Here is a 19,698-nt window from a genome sequence, read left to right as displayed (position 1 = left end):
TGCAAAAATATTGCATATTAGCATTTTAAAGTTGGTGGAGGCTGGGCACGGTGGCTTATGCCTGTAATCCCACCGCTTTGGAGGCTGAGACTGGAGGATGGCATGAGCTCAGGAGTTTGAGACCAGCCTGGGCAACATAGTGGGATCCCGTATCTACAAGTTGTTGTTTTTGTTTGTTTTAATTAGCCAGTGTGGTGGTACATACCTATAATCCAGCTACTCAGGAGGCTAAGGCAGGAGGATCACTGGAGCCCAGGAGTTTCAGCCTGCAGTGAGCTAGGATTGCACCACTGCACTTCAATCTGGGCAGCAGAGCAAGACCCTGCCTCACAGATAAAGTTAGTGGAAAGTGCTGTAGTGAACTTTTCCCAGTTTCCCCCCGATCTGTTTTACCATGGGCCACTCCCTTACCCCTGCTTTTATTTTTTTCACATTAGCTATTAACATGCCCTGAAAATAATGTTCCTTAGAATTCCCTCAGGAAGCACCACTCTAGATCAGGTCTGCAAACTGCACCCCACCAACTGTTTTTGAACATAAAGTTTGCACTCCGGCCTGAGTGACAGAGGGAGACCCTGTCTCAAAAAATAAATTAATTAAAAGGTCCAAACACAGCATTTCCTGTGGTATCCCACAAAATGAGCTCTGGGAAAGCCTACTTAGTACATGCCCAAAGAAAACAAGGACTCAGTGGTCAAATTTCGTTGGAGAAATGCTGCATTCTATATCCATCTTGGAGACTCACAACAGACATCCACGTGGTAAAGGCATCTCTTAGTAAAGACTTAGAGACGTCCTGAAATAAAAGACATTAATTTAACCCAGCATTTCCCAAACTTATTTTAAACATCACACCACACACACAATCAGCTCACTGAAATTCTTAGAATTCTATGTCAATTCAGAGTCAATAAAGTCTTAAAGTCAGAAACTTGGTTAACACATCATTCAGTGATTTGAAGTTTTTCCTGGTTTTTCTGAGTTAAAAAAAAAATTCATGGTGTGATACTTTCAGATGTCAGAAATCTGGAGTGTTGCTATTAAAGAAATGCGGGCTCCCCCTTCAAGCACCTTAGTAATAACACTGCTTAAGTTCAGAACCTCTGCCCTGAATTTGTTCTATTACACAGGTAACAATGATTGAGTTGACTGAGTTGTCAGTAATACTGCTGAGGCCTCTATGTCTTACTGTCATTGTTTTTCTTCCTCAATAATCAACATTTTTCATTTCAGTTACTTTTAATTAGCACAACTCCTTTACCTTGATGTATTTTTCAAATATATTGCTGAATATACAAGGGATATGCTCATTATAAAATATCAGACGCTAACAGAAGAGCATGAAGAGAATTCTGCTCAAGTTCGGCAACTATTACTCTTCCTGGATTAAGCCTTTCATGTTTGTGGGGACTTCGTGTTTTTGAAACAGAGTCTCTCTGCTCTGTCGCCCAAGCTGGAGTGCAGTGGCACAATCACAGCTCACTGCAGCCTTGACTTCCTGGGCTCAAGCAATCCTGCCACCACAGCCTCTTGAGTAGCTGGGATCGTGGGCATGTATCATCACACCTGGCTTATTGTTTTTTTCTGAATTTTTTTGCAGAGATGAGGTCTCACTAGGTTGCCCAGTCTAGTCTCAAACTCCTGGGCTCAAGTGATCCTCCTGCCTCGGCCTCCCAAAGTGCTGGGATTATAGGCATAAGCCACTGCACCCAGCCTCAACTTTGTGTTTGTAAAACAAAACAATATCCTACACAGGCCATTTTAACTTTATTTTTTCATGTTACAATATAGTTCATATTGCATCTTTCCATGTGAACTATGAACAATATGAACTATACTGTATAGTATAACTATACTATACAATATAGTTCATATTGCATCTGATCACTGTTTTAACGGCTGCGTATGAATGTTCTCCCATATGGAACAACAAAACTTCTTTAATCAAACTCCTACTGATGGCCAGTCAGGTAGGTTCTAATTATTTTGTGTATACAAAGGACATGGTGGTGACTGTCACTGACATAAATCTTTGGAAATGTATCCAGTTGGTTCCCACGGTGGACCTGGGTCTCAGTACTTCTCCTGCAGGAGTCATCCTAGGTGGCAGTATTCAGAGCGTCATGTAAACTCTGCCTCCCATCTCTGGGATTGGCTGACAGACTGAAGAACATCAGCCCTCAGATTACCCAGGGATCCATCAAACACGTAGGTGAGAAAAGATGAGATGGGCCAGCCAGAGTCCTTCCTTCAGGAATGACAGAGAATGAGGCAGTTTTCAGGCAGACGGCGGTTTAGAGAATGGCTCGTGACACTATGACAGGTTCCGACCGGCCATATGCGGAAACTGTGGATGGTAGTGGGAATGAAAGCCCCAGTGGGCAGAGGCTGAGTCCTGTGTTAGGGGGAGCTCAGGCAGGCTAATGGGACTGCACTAGGATGAGTAAGACCTGGGAGCTGCTGTCTATGACGCTAAGGCCTCATAGCTTTTGTTCTTAAGGAACCCTGGTTTAAGCCCCGTTCCTAGTACCAGCTTATGTGACCCTGGGAAAATTATTTAACGTCTGTATTTATCTCATGAGAAGATTAAATGAAGAGATAATCTACGGTGCCTCACACATACAGAGTGCTCCATGTACATTAGCTCTCCCAGTTACAGTATTATCATTATGACCCAAGCCACTGTGGATCCCGAGAACTGCCAGATAAGACGTTCCCTAGGGCTTGGCTGGCTGGCCATCCCTTAAGGCCTCTGTATATATATATATCCTTGTAGTAAGTTTAGGAAACTTGGATGAATCTCCTGCCAGCAAAATTAACAAAAACAATTCTTTAAGTTCTAGAGTTGGGGTTGCCAGTTCAAAGAGCAGAACTCTTTCAGAGAAACTCCTCTTACAATTGACCTAAGCAATAATTCAACTCTAGAAATGCTCACCACACATGTGCTGACTGGTTTGTAAGGAGCTGTTACAATATGGTTGTGCTATCTGCGTTCAAGTTCAACACGGATCCAGAAACCTTGCCTAGAAACTTACAGAGCACCTTGTCCCATCAGCAGGGCTGCCACAGCCAAGTGGTTCTAGGCAAACACTCGAGGAGGCAAAATATGGGGGGAAAAGAGATGGCTTAGCTAGCCAGTGCTTTAAAGAACAAAGTAGCTGATAGAGAAACACAGGCCCAATCCACACACCTTTTCCACTGTCATTAAAGCAACGGGGTGGGAACAGCTTCTCCCTTTTTTTTTTTTTTTTTTGAGACGGAGTCTCACTTTGTCACCCAGGCTAGAGTGCAGTGGCGCCATCTCAGCTCACTGCAAGCTCCGCCTCCCGGGTTCACACCATTCTCCTGCCTCAGCCTCCCGAGTAGCTGGGACTACGGGCGTCTGCCACCATGCCCGGCTAATTTTTTGTATTTTTAGTAGAGACGGGGTTTCACCGTGATAGCCAGGATTGTCTCAATCTCCTGACCTCGTGATCCACCCGCCTCGGCCTCCGAAAGTGCTGGGATTACAGGCATGAGCCACTGCGCCCAGCAGCTTCTCCCTGCTACACCCATTCACTCCCTTCCTCCTCTTCAGCCCTGTCCCCCTGTTTAGACTGCTAAATATTAAAGCAATCCTTTCCCTTTGATTTTAAACTCATTACTTATGAGAGAGAGAGGGGATGAAGGGAGGGAGAGCGAGAAGAATGTAGAAACGGAAGACAGAAAGCCAGTGTGAAATTTAAGTCATCTCAGGCCTATATTTCTAAGAACAGCCCTAGGTCCTATCAGTGCATCAAACAGGGAGCAATAAAAACCAAACCAGTCACTACCAGACCTCGCAAAAGAGTTCACAGCAGTGGCTCCTACCGAAGTGCTCACCAGACTCCCGGGGCAGCCGATTCACAATGGGTGTGAAGCGGCTTCCCAGGTGACTGGCTCCACCCAGACTGAGCATGCTGCTGGGTTAAGATTTATAGTGGAAAAAACAATGGTTTCTTTCAGGGTTCCATTAGTTTCTTCTGAGTTCTAGCTGTCAATTTGATATCTGTTAATATCTGGAAGAAACTGGTATCAATCGTGGGTTCTCAAATTCTACATATGCCAAATATATCTACAGGGGAAAAACAAAAATTCAAACATCTGCAATGCTCCTTCTGTAACTTCAGTCCAGCTTTTATCTCAAAGATACTGAACGTGTTGTTTAGAAGTCTAGAATGGGAGTGCAGAAGCGATCACAATACATCAAAAACTTGAGGTGCAGTCTGATGAGTTTCTCTACTCCTTGCTTAGTAAATTTAGAGTTTTCTATTTTTGGAGGACGTAATCCCTATGCACACTGCTTTTAGCATCTAAGCATTTTCCTCAAGATGGGTCAAAGTGTCAAGGGTTTCACGAGAGCCTCGATCAATTCCTGCAGAACACTGTGGATTTGCTGAAGACTTCAAATAGGGACACAGTCCTCACAGATTCAGCTTAAGGATCATACACACAAATGACCACCTGAGACCACAGAGGACCGGATATGAGCTACTTATAGTCATACTGAGCCGGTGAACAAGAATAGCAGGAAAGCGGCCAGTTTTCTTGTAGTGAGGTTCTTTGAAGTAAAGTATTTATTAAACATTATATTATAGTGCATGAAACAAAAATCTTTGAAGGCAGGTTATCCTACTCTGCACAGTGGCCACTGCTAACGAATTACTTCCTTTTCCTCTCAGGTTTTGTTTTTCTATTTGTGAAACTGAAACCCAGATTGTTTTCCTCCATCCATGAAACCAGCTGGCACAAAGCACTCCTTCTGGTAATAATGTCCATCAATGGAAACAGCATTAAAAACGACTCCAACCCATCACTTCACTACCACACAAGAGGATGTGCGGATTAAGGAGGTGCTCTCTAAATACTGGTCAGCAACTTCTCTAAAATAGAAAACTAGGCTATTAAAAAATGACGAAATGACTAAAAATGGCAGCAATAAAATGGGGCTTCCGTTGTTATTTAAAAGCAAAATTTACCGATTGCATTTCCCATTTCGTACCTCGAGACTGATATGCCTTGTTTCAGCTAGCATTTTCTATTTCTCAGTAAAGTACCCTGTATATACCAATAAGAGCCTCATCTTAAAGAAATGTCCAAAAGAAGACCAAGAGGGCGATATAGTTTATTCTTCTGAACCAATTATTAACTTAAGAGTCTTTGCCTTGGGAAGGAATACTGAGCAGCGAAACTCCCAACGAGCCAGCACAAGTGGTCCCGTGCTGAAGATGCAATGGGAGAATCCTGGCCCACTGGCCGAAAGGTGTCTCCGGCTAAGTGTGTGCTGACAGGAGAAAAGGACAGCGCCGGACACATGGCTGAGTCTGTTTCAACGTCGCTGAGAACGGCGGGAAGCTTTTTAAAATCTAGGAATACATCAAAGGGTGAATGCAGATTAAGCCCTGCTTTTTTTTTCCCTGAAAGGCTCACTTTTGTTCCTAATAGAAAGACTTAGATGGTATTTCTTCAGATCATAAAGCAAGTTGTACTTTTAATGATGGAATAAAAATTATAAAAGTAAAACGTGGCTTTTCCTCCCCATTCTTTTTTTCCTTTTTTAAGTGATGAATTCAGGAAAAGACCAGTCTAGGCCAAATTTATCTCTTGTTAACCTTCAGGGATGTGGAGTACGCCAAGCATGATGTTAGTACAAAGTCAAATTTGGATGATGCAGTCATTTTTTGTTAATTCCATTATTAGAAACATTAGATAACATGGTAGTATCTAAGGAATACAGCTTTAAAAATAGGATGCACCTTCACTATCAAAGACTGTAACGCAAAATCAACTTGTGCCCACGACTGAACTTTTGAAATAGAAGTTTGTTATGTCTATGTTAGCCAGGCTGGTCTCGAACTCCTGACCTCAGATGATCTGCCCGCCCCAGCCTCCCAAAGTGCTGGGATTACAGGTGTGAGCCACTGCACCCGTGGCATGCACCTGTAATCCCAGCTACTCCGGAGGCTGAGGCAGGACAATCACTGGAACCCAGGAGGTGGAGGCTGCAGTGAGCTGAGACTGCGCCATTGCATTTCAGCTTGGGCAACAAGAGCGAACGCCATCTCAAAAAAAACAAACAAAAAACAAAACAAAAAAACCTTGTTATGTCAATAGAGTATTTCTAAGTGGGTTAGCAGCTCCCTGACAGTCTACACTCTCTAGCCTTCCCATGCCACCCATCCTTGGCTCCCCCCTCCAGCCTTCCCAGGCCGCCCATCCTCGCTTCCCTCTCCAGCCTTCCCAGGCCGCCCATCCTCGCTTCCCTCTCCAGCCTTCCCAGGCCGCCCATCCTTGGCTCCGTCTCCAGCCTCGCAAGGCAGCGTTCTTGTCACCACACTCAGGCATTCCACTTGAGCCCCTGATCTCGCTCTGCCCTTCTCCCGGGGAGCCTGCCACATCAACTCTCCTCTCTTCCCTCTCTACTGGCCCCTTCTTTTCATCCTGAAAGTCAACCTGAGTTATTCCAATCAACAAATTCTCTCTCGACTCTGCATCCCTCGTGGTTACTGCCTTCTGACCCGACCCGTGTTCTCCACACAGCCCTCTGTTCTAGCTGCTGTGACCACACTTGCACTCGCGACCAAACCAGCCCCAAGTGGCTATCGCCACCATTGTTCTTCCCAGCTGACAAGCTGTCTCAGGCACCCACAGGTTAGATATTTCAGGGGAAATGACTGTTACAGAAATGTTCACATTAGAAGAAAAAACAGATTAATACACATCAATCATATTAAAAAGGTACTTCTAAGACAAAGCATAAATTATTATTCATATTCAATATTTTAGGAATAAAAGCAACTATGTTTCTAAAGCTTTATGGTTTTGAATTGATGGTACATTGTAATAATGCATAGATAGGGTCTGCCTGAGCTTTCATCCCAGGAATTGTAAAGTATTATATTACAGTAGTCCCCCCTTATCCAAGGTTTTAGCTTTCCAAGGTTTCAGTTACCTGTGGTCAACCATGGTCCAAAGACATTATATGGAAAATCCCAGAAATAAATAATGTATAAGTTTTAAATTGTGAGTCATTCTGAGCAGTTTGAGGAGATCTTGTGCTGTCCTGCTCCGTCCTGCCTGGGTCATAAACCCTCTCCTCTCCGCGTCCAGCGTCTCTACACTGTAGACACCCCCACCGCCAGCCAGTCACTTAGTAGCCACCTTGGTTACCAGATCTACCGTCAGGCGGTCTCAGTGCTCAGGTTCCTTTTTTTTGTTTTTGAGACAGAGGCTGGCTCTGTTGCCCAGGCTGGAGTGCAGTGGCATGATCCTGGCTCGCTGTAACCTCCACCTCCTGGGCTTAAGCCATGCTCCCACCTCAGCCTGCCAAGTAGCTGGAACTACAGGGATGTGTCACCACGCCCGGTGAATTTTTGTGTTTTTTTTGTGGAGACAGAGTTTTGCCATGTTGCCCAGGCTGTTCTCAAACTCCTGAGCTCAAGTGATCCACCTGCCTTGGCCTCCCAAAGTGCTGGGATTACAGGCGTGAGCCACTGTGCCTGGCAGGAACTATTATTTGACTTCACAATGGCCCCAAAGTGCAAGAGTATGATGCTGGCAATCTGGATATGCCAAAAAGCAGCCGTGAAGTGCTTCCTTTAGTGAAAAGGTGAAAGTTCTCAACTTAAGGGAAAAAAAAAGTATGCTGAGGTTGCTAAGATCTACAGTAAGAATGAATCTTCTATCCATGAAATTGTGAAAAAGGACAAAGAAATTTGTGCTAGTTTTGCTGCTGTACCTCAAACTGCAAAAGTTACAGCCGCAATGTGGGCTAAGTGCCGAGTTAAAATGGAAAAGGCATTAAAGGCAAGCGTATACAGGGTTCGGTCCCATCCGCAGTCTCAGGCATCCCCTGGGGATTTTGGCACGGATCCCCTGTGGAGAAGGGGGGCTACTGTACAGTACTTCCCTTCAGAAAGCCGCATTTCAAGTTCTCTATTTCACATTCCCCTTCGTGACTGTCATGCAGGGAGCAAAGAAAACCCATTGTGTCCAAGGAGATTTTTACTTTCTCTAGGGATTCGGAAAGCTGACTTTCTGACACTCAGAAACTCAGTCTGCATTGGGTGAGAAGGTTCCGTAGGGAAGAGGTGGTTCTATCTCAGAATCTGCTGGAGCTGAGGGCGCTTTTTGGTTTGATCTAGTTTCACTGTGTTTCATGGAGAGGTTCCTCTAAGAACAAAAGGTTCTATGGAAGTCACGTCCTTTATCCCTCTTAGCCATCCCCGTGTCTGCCTTCGCCAATCTCCCATTTGTAAAAAGAAAGCAGAGACCAGGCTATGGCTGAATAGTTTCAGACAGCCCCTATCCCACTGTCAGCCTTTGCTAAGTGTAATGCTTTAATTACAAGGGTCACACAAGGTCTTCAGACACAGGAGTCTCTGTGTCTGAATGTAATCACTGTGTATGTGTCTCAGCCTAATGAGGAGGTGACTATCATGAGGGTCTGGTGGTGAAGATCCTGCAAGGAGGTGCCTTGTTTGAGATCTTTCAAGGAGACATAGTACTCAATGAATGTGGGTGAGCAGAAATTACAATTCAGTTGGATTCATTTTTTGTAGTAATATGGAGCTTTGCAAAGAGAAAGGCATTTGCTGAAGACACTGGTAAAATATGTGCTGAAGCTCTGCCTCACCGAGTCTGGTTCAAAAGTCAAGTATCAAAGAGTCAAGAGACCGTCCTATTCAGAAGAAAGCCCTGACTGGTTAATGTGTTAGAAGCCAGAGTCAATGCTCCACAGAGTTTTCATTACATAGAAGTAGATCTAGTCCAGGGGCTTTTCTGTAACAGGTGCTCCTGAGTCAGGAATCAAGACCCGTGAAGTAAGAAAACACAGGTAGGCGAGGGGGTACCTTCTCCTCTAACGAAAGTGGCCTGTCAGACTGTCGGGGAGCCTCTGTCAGCGGAGCCAAGCCAGCTCCAGGGACACAGTTAAAGACCCTTGCCATCAAGTGCAAAAGGAAGCAGCAGGGCTTAGAGTAGGCGATTTCTTACTAAAAATGGAATCATTTTTCAGTTTGGTGTACAGTTGAGCCTTGAGCAACACGGATTTGAACTGAATGGGGCCACTTCAATGTGGATTTTCTTCTGACTCTGCTGCCCTTGAAACAGCAAGATCAACCCCTCCTCCTCTTCCTCAGCCAACTCCACACGAAGACGATGAAGAGCAAGACCTTTATGATGATCCACTTCCACTTAATGAATAAATACATTGTCTTCTTGATGATTTTCCCAACATTTTCTCTAGCTTACTTTATTATAAGAATACAGTATATAATCACGTAACATACCAAATATGTGCTAAATGACTGTTTACGTTATTGGTAAGACTTCTGGTCAGCAGTGGGCTACTAGTAGTTACATTCTGGGGGAGGCAGAAGGTATACGTAGATTACTGACTGCACAGGGTTGGCGTCCTAGCCCCCACATTGTTCAAGGGCCCACTGAATCTAGGACGTTGGTCGCGCACTTGTACCCCATCAGAATCTCTCAGGAGTCTTCCCTGTGCCACGCTCAGTGATTCCCTCATTACAAGATTAGGCGTTCCTGTTATGAATGGGCTTTCATTTTTGTTTTATTTCTGAGGATTTGAGGAATGGATAACATGGCCTTCTCCCAGTATATAAAGAGCTTAACCTACAAGGCCCAGCTATTTCTTTAATAAAAGTGGGTAGCGGGGCTATGACTGATGATTATCTGTCAGAGAATAAGTGGGATTATTGTGTTTTTAGGTAACGTCCCAGAAACTGTGGCTGTCCCTTGCCTGGAGTGAGAAGGTTCTGGTGCATGCAGAGCCAGATTACATGTGTGTTTCTATCCCTCTGAACCCTGGGCCAAGAGAAAAGTTGGTCAGCTTCCATTTCTCTTGTCTTACCAGTTCTAGTACCAAGAATTCTGCCACTATAATACGAGGAGCCCCATTCTTTCCTTTTTATAGGCTTACCCCGAAAGGCATTCTAGGTGTCACAAGCAACTCCCTTAAGCCAGCCTAGCAGGATTTCCAGGACGAGTGTTCACGCCCCAGGGCCGCTTAGGAGGTGAGGAGTCACTACTCCCAGGGTGACCACTCCTGAGGCCGCCACTGTGCGGTGCGCCTGGCTGTGAAGAGGCAGGCGAGCCCTCCTCACCAGGCAATTTCCTCCTCACCAACGTGTGAGGGTAACAGCAGCAGCTCCTGGAAGCTGTTCCCTCCTCCTGTGAGAACTAAGTCAGAGGCTGAGAGTGTGCTGGGGGAGGGGACCCAGGTCTTCGCACCTCTCAGTTGGGGACTTCCCCAGGGCTCCCAGGGAAGGGGTGGGGCCTCCCAGGCACCCGCCCAGCATCAAGAAAAGGGCTGAGAAGCTACAGTTCCAGAGTGGGAGGGAAAGACCCTCGCCAGAACAGGCCGATCCCAGAGCCCCAAACACCTCTGGTGTCCACTTGGGCCCCGGAAGAGAGACAGTTGTCAGGGCTCTGGTGTGACCCAGTGACCGCAGGCCACAGTGGCAACAGGCCGCTCCTTGGAGGACTCAAAACTTTTCTCTGGAGGAGACAAGACTAGCTTGTTGAAGACAGACAATTTCCTGGGTCAAAGGGGAAAAAAAATCCACAGAAAAATAAATAAGTTATCAGACCTGCCCTTCTTCTTCAGGGTAAAATGCAATGAATTGCAGGCTTCTGAACGAACAAGACCAAGTTAGGCCGAGGGCAGTTCACAGCTGATCATTTGCCGAGAAGCAAAAGCCTAAAAGGCCCGATTAGCTCGAGCTTGCCACGTCCAGCAGCAACCTGGAGTGGCCGTCAGCGGAGGGCTGGGTGCTGCCCATGGCCGCAGGCCTTGTCAGGTACAGGTGGCCAGCTGTTCCTCATGCTCAGTGGACGGGACAAGAAGGGCTGCGTTCAATCCAGGGAAGGCAGAAGCTTCTTTCCCAGGCACCAAGGAGACAGTCCAATGAAGAGGTTGAGAAATCAGGACCCAGGGGTGAAGGGCGACTCTGCGACTGCCCACAGGAGAACACGCACTTCATGGGGCTCGCCCAATCATTTTGTTTTGTTTATAACATTCCTGAGATTTCCCTACCGTACACTGCCCAAACTTGCTGTTCAACAAGGAATACCACAGTTCTTTTTAGGAACAATCCTTGCTACAGTACTCTCTGGATGATTTTTTGAAAATTATTTGCTTAACAACTCTCTTCCCTTCATCAGCAGGGTCACTGCCTTGCCCGCAAAGGCCCCGTCTCTCACCTGCACACCCGAATGGGCACTGAAAACTTAAAGTTGTATAATATCAGATCATTAACATGCAGAAAATTGTGTAACTTTCAGTAGTATTTTCTTATTCACTGAATTTCCAACAGGAATTAGAAACTCCACATCTAACTTAGTTGCCTTTAGGAAGCAGCTATGGTAACCAGAAAGTTCCCAGGATCCTGTCTCCTAAAGGTAAATAAAACTTTACTCTTGGGTGTGAAATATTTCCACACTGCTAGTTGCTGGGTGGTAACACTGAGCCAGGAACTATACTAAGTGCTATGCATGCACCAACTCATTTAATTCTCACTGTCACCAATGAGGTAGACGGTACAATTACTCTCATTTTACAGACCCAGAAACTGTGCCGAGAGAGAATAAATGAGGCCAAGCAAATAGCCAGTAAATTAGCATGTGCTCGACTTTAAAGCAGGCGTCCTCGGTCATTCAAACTATAACATTTGAAAAGGAATTCAAGAAAGGAAGCAAGATAATTAATTTCTGTAGAGATTTAATACCACAAAACTAAAACATGGCAGAATAAACTGACGAGCTTTGGAGTCTAAAGTCTTCATTCATTCTACTCCCTTATTCAACTGCTCTGCCCCAACCCTCAACCAGGTACTCTGGGGACTGACGTCAGAGTCCCCTAGTTTTGCTATGAAGAACTAAGAAAGGTGACTGTGTGACACATGAAGGTGATTTTGATGCATATGAATTTGTATTTAGGTGCAGTGTGTATAACACCTGGTTGCCACTGGATGCTTATTTGCGATTCAGATTTCTGTCCTATTGAAATTGGTCCATTTCCCAATACCTAGAACACTGTCCACCACAAAATATGTACCTATCAAATACTTGGATAAATGAATGAGTAAATGGATCACAAACTTCCATGGGTATGCAAACTAAGGGGGGGGGGTACACAGGACTTTTTCTTCCCCACTTCTGCTAATTTCAAACTAGTGACTTGGAAAGACACTTAATATGTTTTTCCTTTTTCACAATATTAGTGCTAATTAAATAAAGTGTCAGTTATTACATCCCTTACAAACACATGTAGGTGGTCTCCAGAACAGGATTAATATCTAAATGAATAAGGAATTAAAACACTGGTATTTGAAGCTTTGACAAATATTTTTACTATCTGAGTTTCCAAGGCAAACTATCAGTTCACAGGCAACAAGGGGAAACTGTCCAGTAATGTACAAAAAATATTATTAGTTGGTTTAAATCTCAAAATTTTACAACATTCCTATTAAAAATTATACAAACAGCATTGATTTTCTCTTCTTTGCTGATTATTCTTTTTTCCTCTCTTTATATAATGACCTTCCTGCACAGTATGTGATACCATTAAAAAGAGAGAGAATGAACATAAGAAAATGAAAGGAACTCTGTGCTTAATATCAAAATCATTTCATTTGAGAAGAGACAAAAACGTCCTAGAAAATATATTATTAACTGAAATGTATGTGCTTTGCTGCTTTTGGGGGCTCAAGTTTGTTTTAAAATAAAACAAATTAACATACACAATTTGGGCTATTTCTGCACTAATTATGATTTCTAGGGAAGAAGGCAGAATACCACATAGAGAATATTTAAAAACAAGCCTGTCTTCATAGCCACTATGATGACCATAATAAAAAAGACAATAACGAAGGTCAGTGAGGATGTGGAAGAACTGGATCGCTCCATTGCGGGTGGGAGGGTAAAATGGTGCAGCCACTTTGGAAAACAGCATGAGAATTCCTCATAAAGTTAAACACAGAGTTACCACACCACCTGGAAATTCCACTTCTAGGTATACACCCAAGAAAAAGTAAAATCTTGTCACCCCAAAAACTCATACAGGAATGTTCATAACAGCATTATTCATAGTAGCCGAAAAGACAGAACAAACACCCAACAACTGACAGGTAAATAAAATGTGGTATATCCATACAATGGGACATTATTTGGCCACACACAGGAATGATGTACTGGCACATGCTACACCGTGGATACCAGTATGCTAAGTGAAAGCCACAAAAGACAACACGTCGTATGATTCCTTTTCTAAGAAATGGCCAGAATAAGGTATACACAGACAGAAAGTAGATCAGTGGCTACCACAGGCTGGAGGGGGTGGAAGGAGTGAGGAGTGAATGTTAATGGGTAGAGGGCTTCTTTCTGGGGTGATGAAAATGTTCCAAAATATTATAGTGATGGTAGCACAGCTCTGTGAACAGTCTAAAAACCAATGAATCACTGGGTGCTGTGGCTTGCGCCTGTAATCCCACTTACTTGGGAGGCGGAAGCAGGAGGACCACCTGAGCCCAAGAGTTCAAGGCTGCAGTGAGCTGTGACCGAGCCACTGCACTCCAGCCTGGGCAACGGAATAAGACCTCAGCTCGAATAATAATGGTAATAATAGCAAGTGTTAGTGTATGTCCCAAATATTGAATGAAACACAATTATACTAAAAATGTATTTGTTGCTTATCTCTCAACAAAAGAAACAACAAAAACAAGAAACAAAACCCACTGGATCCTACATTTTAAGTGGGTGAATTATATGTTAATTGTATCTCAATAAAATTGCTACAAAAGTCCTTAGAGGCAGACATTTGAAAATTCTCCGTAAATCAAACAGTCAAAGAATTCTGGCCCGCAAAATGGACATATATGACCAGGCACAGTGGCTCACATCTAGCACTTTGGGAGGCCAAGGTGGGAGGATGGCTTGAGCCTGGGATTTCGAGACCAGCCTGGGCAACGTGGTGAAATCCCTTCTCTACAAAAAATACCTAAAAATTTCACCAGGCATGGTGGTGCATTCCTGTAGTCCCAGCTACCTGGGAAGCTGAGGTGGGAGGATCCCTTGAGCCCAGGAGATCGAGGCTGCAGTGAGTCATGACTGTAACACTGCACTCCAGCCTGGGCCACAGAGTGAGATCCTGTCTCAATATATGACAGAGAGAGAGAGAGAGAGAGAGAGAGAGGGAGAGAGAGAAGAGGGAGAGAGAGAGAGAGAGAAAGAGAGAGAGAGAGCCAGAAACAGTAAACATATAAAATTATCTGTAAGAATGGCAACAAAAGCAGCAATGTTGCAATGAATTTAAGGAATTTGTTTCCAAAGGCTAATACTTAAAATGTGTAGTAAGCAGGACACTGACTACGCCATCAAAAATAACTTTCATATACATAAAGGAAAAACATGAGTCTTTATCTTGGAAATTCCACTAAAAGTCAAATGAACTCATTTGCATTTAAAATTGAAGAAGAAAAGAGGTTTAGTTTATGACACTTTTGGCCTATTTTAGACAGGTATTTATTAAATATTTATTAAAATGCTTGAGCTTGAAATAATACGATAGGTACCAGAAAGAAAACAAATATGAGCAATTCAGTCCCTACCTTCTGTTCAATAAAACTCACTTCCCACGGCAGGTGGCACAGAGAACTCCACCCAGGGGGTTAATCAAAATTCCCTTGGAATAATTGAAAAGCATCTGCATTTTCCCCCCAGAAACCACAAAAAAGTCACAGTAAGCAGAACATACGATCTTGATTATTAGCACTGTGCCTGTAGCAGCACAATGTGTTGTCCCCAGAAATTAAGTTACAAGACACGATGTCATTGTGCGATAAGCCAGAGATGTCTCCCCTAATGAGACTGGAAAACTCAAGGAAATCCAAAGAGAGACAATGATGATAATAAGTTGCATGTGTGATGTTTTGCTACTGTTGCGAAGCAAACTGCATACTGTGCCAAATGCAATCACTCTCAGAGCAGGCTAGAGGCGGGATAGACTCTGGAGGTCACCGACCCCAACCTTTCATTTTACAACAAAGAAAACTGAGGTTTACGAAGGTCACACAACCAGTTTAAGGCATCACTGGGACTAGAGATGAGATTTTTCAGGGCTCTCTTCATGAAGCATATTTTTCTGTCTGAGTGTATGTACTGTAGAGAGTGTAACCTACGAAATAGAAAATTCTTAGGAATTCTGAGAGCTACGCTGGTAAAACTCCACAGAGAAGCACTGTAATTGACCATCTGTGAAAGTGTACAGAGTTTGGAGACACTCAAAATTCCAATCAAAGTGACCTGCGTGTCAGCCTACGGGCAGGAGAACTGTAGTTTGACATCGTTTGGGTCTGTGCCTATTGTTTACGTAGCTGAAGCCTAATCGACTGCAGAGGGCCTCTCTGTGGGAAGAAAACAGCGGCGTGGAGGCAAAGAAAAGGGAAGGCATGAAGGTGGCCCTTGAAGGGTGTTCTGGGAGAAGTGATTAATTCACCAAGTCCCTGCACGGCACAGGTACACCACGTCACCCTTTGCTCTGATTACCACATAAACCAAGCTAGTTTGAAATTAAGGTGACTAATGACTTTCCTAATTACTCCATTCTAGAGGGCAGAACAGTCGGTCAATATTCTGGAGGGCAGACTTAAAGATTTGGTCACTGGAAGAAACATTCCTCCCTTCAAACTAATAAATGCATATTCTGGCTTAGCTACCAATCCCTGTGAGTTTACTTACTACAGGTTAGTTTCCTAAAATCTGGTTACTTCTAGGTTCACAGTGTATTAATCATGTTTTTTTTTTTTTTTTTTTTTTTTTGTATCTTATGATACTTTCACATTTTGCAGGGACTTACAGACCCAGAAAGACACTGCCCTCCCAGGACCAGCTAATTCCCCAATTTAGTAAAGAAATTGGAAGTAAGCCAACCACCCATTTTATCTCACACACACCAAGCCAGTGTTTTCCCTGCCTTAAAACATCCCCGGGCCAGGTACCAGGCGACTAGAGACTACCCCAAAGCCCACCAACATTACTCAAACCAGCCCCGCACTGCGCTTCCCGAGGAAGCCCCAGTAAGGTTCCTGTCCACGCTTTTCTCTGGCTCCTTTCTGCCTCCTGACCCACACTGGTGGTTGCCCTGTGTCCTGCATGGTGGGGTGTTCCCCCTTCTCTTAGGTGATGTAAGTAATAAATTCTCCTTTCAAGGGCATTAACCTCTTCTCGTTGGCACTCAGTCACTTCCATAAATGAAAACCCACAGGTGCCTTTCCAAACACCCTGCAAAATCAACACCAGATCTGCAGGACCACGGGGGCCAGACTGCAGACTGGAGAGCTGATAGAGGCAGGAGGCAGAGAACTCTCCCCGGAGAACCTCTGACCCGCCAAGGTCGTCGTGCACAGGGGGCTCGCCCAAACATGCTTGCGGTGAAAAATTCTATCCCTTAACACACGCACAGTAAGGAAAATAAATCAGTGTAGAGTGGCTCAGACTAAGGGCCCGCACCTGCACTGGAAGGACGGGGTGGAGACTCCAGGAATTCGCAATGATAGACATAGGGAACCCAGCCCCATCAGCAGGTATATAAAGGCCCTTGTATTCAACTGTGAAGGGAGAACCACAATCTGCTTTCAGGACCCTTCCCTTTAAGTTTTCCCTCTTGCTTAGTGCATTCTACTCCACTCACTCTCCGAGTGTCCGCCTGCCTACTTCTTCCTGGTCGTGAGACAAGAACCTGGACTTTGCTGAGCTAAGGAGCAAAATCTCCTTGTTGCAAGAGACAAGGCCCATGGAGCTCCTGCTGGGCCCCACCTGTCCCCTTCTCCCTAGCTGGCCTGCACGTGTGAAGCCCTGCCACTGGGAAGACCCAGGCTTGTGGAAAGCTCACCTGTGTTGTATCTGCACACGGAATACACAACACAGCATGTACTTATGTTAGTTTACCTTCAACAAGCTGATAAATTGATAGCACAATATTGAATCCAACTTTTACTCTAGATAGATGTGGCATTAACAGAGAAGATCCATGGAGAAAACTACTGATGGGCAAATTTGAACTGTAAAATGTTTGCTCTATTTGGATTAGGTATCCAAAAAATACAGGCCTACCTCATTTTACTGGGCTCAATCCATTGTGCTTCATAGATAATGCACTTTTTGTAACTTAAATTTGTGGCAACCCTGTATCTACTGCCACCATTTTTCCAAGAGCATGTGCTTACTTCACAACTGTGTGTCACATTTTGGTAATTCTTGCAGTATTTCAACCCTTTGCATTATTAGGAAACCCATTTTCATCGTTACCTGTTATGGTGATGTGTCATCAGTGATCTTTGATGTTACCACTGAAATTGTTTTGGGGCACCACAAACTGTGCCCATGTAAGAAGGTAAACTATAATAAATGCTGTGTGTGTTCTGACTGCTCCACCATCTGGCCATTCCCCCATCTCTCTCCCTCTCCTTGGGCCTCCCTATTCCCCAAGACACAACAATATTGAAATGAGGCCAGTTAATAACCCTACAGTGGTCTCTAAGTGTTCAAGTGAAAGGAAGAGTCACCTGTCTCTCACTTTAAATCAAAAGCTAGAAATGATTAAGCTTTCTGAGAAAGCATGTGGAAGGCTGAAACAGGCCAAAAGCTAGGCCTCTTGTGTCAGTTACTCAACTTGTAAACGCAAAGGAAAATGTCTTGCAGAAAATTAGAAGTGCTACTCCAGTGAACACATGGATGACAGGAAACGGAAATAACCTTGTTGCTGATATGAAAAGTTTTTTTTATTTTTACTTTTTGAGACAGAGTCTCACTCTGTCGTCTAGGCTGGGGTGTAGTGGCGTGATCTCAGCTCACTGCAACCTCTGCCTCCCGGGTTCAAGCGATTCTCCTGCCTCAGCTTCCCGAGTATAGTAGCTGGGACTAACCATGCCCAGCTAGTTTTTGCATTTTTATTTTTTAATTTTTATTTTTTATTTTTTTTGCAGAGACAAGTGAACATTTATTTTTGGGCCTTTCTTCCTATGTGTATTTCAAGTCTTTTTCAAAACAAGGCCCCAGGAATCTCCAGATTCAATTATGTCCCTGGGCTTGGTCGACGGCTGCAGGAGTCTCAGGGAGCCTTGTACAAATGCTAGAGTGACTCGTTTAGCAACATTAAACCCTAGGATAGAAGATGAACATGGAATGTGTTGATTTCAGAAGACGCAGCAGCCAATGTAGAAAGCGCTGGAATTTTTCCTTGGAACTGACTATGATGAGAGGTGCCTGCCATGAACATAAGCGACTGTCTTTGACCCTTCCTTTCCGGTTTTTGAAGATTAAGCAGGAAATCATCTTCTCTGAAGATACTTGATAAAAATTCCTCCCAAAAAAGCCCCAAAACACATGCTTCCACTTCACTGATAAAACTTTACTGCAGTTTGGCACCTGCGTCTAGTTTAGCTGGCAGATGAGCTGATTGATGTGTTTACCCTGATAGCCAGGTGAGCCCATCCCCTTGAGGAAGCCCACTCTATTTTTGGTAGTGTGATGGGCCACTGACAGGTGGAAAGGGCGCAAGAACCATGAGATCTCCTGGAAATGCTTCCCCAGGTGCTCCTCAATCACTGTGTTGTCTGTCAAAGGGATGGTCTTATTCTTGACCTTGACCATGTTTCAAAATGAATTTCCAGAGAGAATTCAGATTCAGAAATCCCCAGGTCACGTAAGATTCCATCATATGCAGCAGTTTTAGATTCTAGGGGGTGACACCTACTAGACACCACTAAAAATTTTCTTTAGGCAAATCCTGCAATGGTTTTCTGCACCGGTAAACTCACATGCCATCATTCCTTTCGTTTTTTTTTTTTTTTTTTTTTTAGACAGAGCCTAGGTCTGTCACCCAGGCTGGAGTGCAGTGGTGCGATCTCGGCTCACTGCAACCTCCGCTTCCCAGGTTCAAGCGATTCTCCTTCCTTAGCCTCCCGAGTAGCTGGGACTACAGGTGCCTGCCACCACGCCAAGCTAATATTGTATTTTTAGTAGAGATGGGGTTTCACTGTGTTGGCCAGGCTGGTCTCGAACTCCTCACCTCGTGATTTGCCTGCCTCAGCCTCCCAAAGTGCTGATATTAGAAGCATGAGCCACCACGACCGGCCACACCATCAATTCTTTTGATACGTACAACAAAGGCCAAGGAACGTTTATCTGGCAACTCCAAGGCAAGAAGGTTCACTTCTAGTTGTCTGAGATGCACCTTGTCACGTTTCTGCGGCCAGGAATCATGTAGGAATGATTCCAGTCGCGTAAACCTGAGCCCTTTTCCTTTCCTCTGCTCCTCTTTGCCAAAAGTGCCTGCTTTGCTTGGGTGGCTTTGAGAGTTAATAAGCCTTCCTCTTTTTCAGGAGATTTTCTGGAACCAAAGGATTGTTTCTTTGTTCTTGCTCCGCCATTTTTCTAGTATCTTTCTGGCACCTGGGTCTAGTTCAGCTGGTGCATGAGCTGAACTAGTGTTGCAGCTCGATTTTTGTATTTTTAGTAGAGATGGAGTTTCATCATGTTGGCCAGGCTGGTCTCAAACTCCTGACCTCAAGTGATCCGCCCGCCGTGGCCTCCCAAAGTGCTGGGATTATAGGTGTGAGCCACCGCGCCCAGCCTAAGTTTTAGTGGTTTCCACAGACA

At 44.4% G+C, this 19,698-nt stretch overlaps 1 protein-coding gene and 1 pseudogene across 4 annotated transcripts in view; both read right to left on the bottom strand.

Moving 5' to 3' along the window:
* PCCA (propionyl-CoA carboxylase subunit alpha) overlaps window positions 1-19,698 on the bottom strand; it is a 438,112-nt gene that overhangs the window by 41,651 nt on the left and 376,763 nt on the right. The window lies entirely within an intron of this gene.
* On the bottom strand, window positions 1,851-19,472 carry LOC126940228 (60S ribosomal protein L7-like 1; annotated as a pseudogene). Its single transcript, XR_007720669.1, has 2 exons — window positions 19,165-19,472; window positions 1,851-18,839 (listed from the first exon to the last, which is right to left on the bottom strand). The product of XR_007720669.1 is annotated as a 60S ribosomal protein L7-like 1 (transcript).

The sequence above is a fragment of the Macaca thibetana genome, chromosome 17 (genome assembly GCF_024542745.1).
Source record: "Macaca thibetana thibetana isolate TM-01 chromosome 17, ASM2454274v1, whole genome shotgun sequence".
NCBI lineage: Eukaryota > Metazoa > Chordata > Mammalia > Primates > Cercopithecidae > Macaca > Macaca thibetana.
The sequence above is the reverse complement of the archived record's forward strand: the minus strand, read 5'-3'. Positions and strand labels throughout refer to the sequence as shown.